Below are 3,587 nucleotides of genomic sequence, written 5' to 3' on the forward strand. Positions count from 1 at the left end.
TGTCTTCCCTCTAGTCTTTCACTGCTAAGTTAGGGACGGCTAGCGCAGAAAGCCCTCGTGTAGCTTTGCACGAAATTCTAAACCAACCAAATCATTTTCTGTAGAGTATCGAAAGCCAAAAGCCTGCAACTTTTACATCTGTTACACAATATCTGGGCGGTAGGTTCATGGGAATGGCCAACTGTACGCCATGTTAATTATTGTCTGCTTTAATTCTATGAGGGGTAGGCGTCCCCCCCAGAAAAAAACTGTTGGTCGCGACCCCCAAAAGGATAACGGCTGACCATGAGAGAGATCACGATCATACAAATATTAATTCTTTTCCATTATTACAATAAAAAATACACCAAAATTCCATTGAAAATTGAGGTACTTGCATTACCGTCTGCTTTATTTCTAAGAGGGGTAGGCGTCCCTCATAAAAAGAAAACTGTTGGTCATGACCCCAAATAGGATGATGGCTGACCATGAGAGAGATCACGAATCATATAAAATATTGCATTGTGTTAGTAAATATTCAATGACTTAGTATAATAAAAATGGGGGAGGATAAACAAAAGTTTGAGAAACCTCTTAGTATAAAAAGCACTTTCCCTGTTCCTTGCGATATTTAATTGTTCTTCCAATCGGTAATTTACTTTCAGGTTCCAGAGTACCACCAGCATAGCTTTAAAAGTTAATCCAGTGATTCTTTATTAATGTTAACTTCTGATCAATGAAAGTTACCTACATTGATCAGAACTTATACCGATTAGAATACATTGAATCATCATTGTTAGCAGTGTATTCGGCCGTTAGATTCAAATACCTGTCAGTCATTATTTCTACCATTTTTCTTCAATATATTAGTTGCTTTTCAGTTATGTGTTATGTATTCACTTTTGACACACACACACACGATCTTATCTCAAATGTCAAATCGTTATAGAGTAAGTAAGAGAAACCATGACCATATTCAGAAGGAGGACACATAACCAGGAAGGTTTTGGTTTCGTTTGTTTTAAATTTTGCGCAAAGCTACACAAGAGCTATCTGCGCTAGCCCACTTCTTCTAACTCCAGCCTAAGACTCCTTCCTGGTTAGGCCTGGCATGGCCAGGTGGTTAGGGCGCTTGGCGCGCAATCTGAGGGTCGCGGGTTCGAATCTCCGTCCCACCAAACATGCTCGCCCTTTCAGCCGTGGGGGCGTTATAACGTGACGGTCAATCCCACTATACGTTGGTAAAAGAGTAGCTCAAGAGTTGGCGGTGGGTGGTGATGACTAGCTACCTTCCCTTTAGTCTTTCACTGCTAAATTAGGGACTTTTTTGTAGTGACCTTTTTTTTTCCTCCACGTTCATGCGTCTCGGCTGGTTGAAAATGACAGTAACCAGCAGTCACACCTCTGATTGTGGTTTGGTATTCTCCTTTGGTGGATGGAGGGGGAACTCATAATTTACCTGGTTGAATGCTGGAGAGCACTCTGTATCCGGCCTGGGCTGAGCGATCTCAGCATGCTCCAACTAGTTGATGGCTTAACGATTCAGCATGTCTCAACTGATTGGTGTCTAATATTTCTTACATGATTGGTGCGTGAGCGATCTGCGCATGCCCCAACTGATTGGTGCCTGAGCGAAGTCTGACAGATGCTGCTGCTTCCAGTAGCTTCAAATAAACAGTGTCCAGGAAAGATGGCACTGCTTCCAGTAGCTTCAAATAAATAGTGTTCAGGACAGATGGTGCTGCTTCCAGTAGCTTCAAATAAACAGTGTCCAGGACAGATGCTGCTTTTTCCAGTAGCTTCATTTAGAGTGAGAGAAAGCATATTGAACACTCCCTGTAACAGTTTTTGAAGCACCTGTATCAGTCACGTCGCGGACCTGAATACTTGAAGATTGCCCATAACCTCTAGTTCAATAGGTAGTGTCCCTCTACCGAGAGATAAGTTAATTAGTACTCAATCAGTCACTTAATTATCCTTGTGTGCCTGCTCTGCCTATAAACAAATGCAAGGTCGCCCATAGCTCTGAGCCTCTAGTTCAATAAGTAGTGTCCCCTACCGAGAGATACGTCATTTAATATTTACTCAGCTACTTCATTATTCTTGTGTGTCTGCCCTGACTGCAGGAAAAACAAGATTAAACAATGAATCATATCCAGTTGCTAGACCTCTTCAGATCATGACTCAGCCACGTTGGCCCAGTGGTGGAGGCAGTCGAAACTGGATGCTGATCACTGAGGAATCCTAAAGAGAAATCTCTATATGATTCCAGCATGCCCCAACTGATTGGTACTTGTGCGATCTCAGCATGCTCCAGCTAGTTGGTGACTAGACACTGTTTATGTGAAGCTACTGGAAGCAGCAGCATCTGTCATAGAAACTGTTTATGTGAAGCTACTGGAAGAAGCAGCATCTGGCATGGCCATTGTTTATTTGAAGCTACTGGAAGAAGCAGCATCTGTCATGGACACTGTTTATTGAACGTCACAATGTCATTTAGAAAGACCCTTTTCTGATTCTTCGTGCTCCAAAGACTATTTCAATAAATATTTCTTTTGATGAAACTCCAGAGCTAAAAACTTATTGATGCAATATCCGGGAATCCCGTGGTCGTTCCTGCCTCACCTGTCTTCGGTGAAACTATCTATTAGAAGCCTTTTAAGAGGGTGGTAATAGATATGAGGGTTTCCCGTCTTCCTGAGATGTGATGTTCCTAAATGTTAGTATGCAGAAAAGGCTATTTAGGTATGCAGAGTGGTATGGATTTGAAACACTCCGTATGATTTCCTAACTTTCTTGAATACATCTTATTATTTTATTTATGTCTCTGATAAAATTTTGTTCGTCTAGGACAAACTAATATCATGTTAACTACGAAGTTTCCCACATAATCACCTCATACATAAGCCGGGATTATTATGCTTATATATACACACAACACATATCTTAAATAATACTTGAAATAATAAATACGCTTTGATTGTAAAAAGGTATGTGGATGAGAGTTGCATTAATGAATGGAAAACAACGGCCGTAGAGTCTAACATATCCAACCCAATTTTGTTATTATTTTTAATTCAAAGTTCTTTCAAAATCAATGATACACGTTACTAACAAAATGGAATCTATTGTCGAGTGCGTTTCTTAAAACATATGTGTTAAGACTTATTTGTATATGTATAACCCATATGAATATAAAAATAGAGGGTCATTCTGTAGAGCGCATACCGAACCACGCAGCGTTGATCATATTTGGCTCTCAAAAAAATACGAAAATGTGTCCATATGCCTGTCATTTTCAATGGATACAAGACCATTTTTAGCAGGACAATGAGGAATAATATTATACACATGTCTCCCAAGTTTCATCAAAATCCGATCATTTTCGACTGGGTTATAGAATATAAATAGTGTGAAAAATCGGTCTCCATGTTAAGAATTTTATTTTCGTGACCTTGCCCCTTGACCCTCAAAAACTAACCACTTCTAAGGTGGGTCATAGTCCAAATGTATAACAACTTTCGTCTAAATCCATTCAGCCGAAGGCCCGGCATGGCCAGGTGGTTGGGGCACTGGACTCATAATCTGAGGGTCGCGGGTTCGAATCC

This window comes from Limulus polyphemus, unplaced genomic scaffold (assembly GCF_000517525.1).
Source record: "Limulus polyphemus unplaced genomic scaffold, Limulus_polyphemus-2.1.2 Scaffold3903, whole genome shotgun sequence".
Classification (NCBI taxonomy): Eukaryota; Metazoa; Arthropoda; class Merostomata; order Xiphosura; family Limulidae; genus Limulus; species Limulus polyphemus.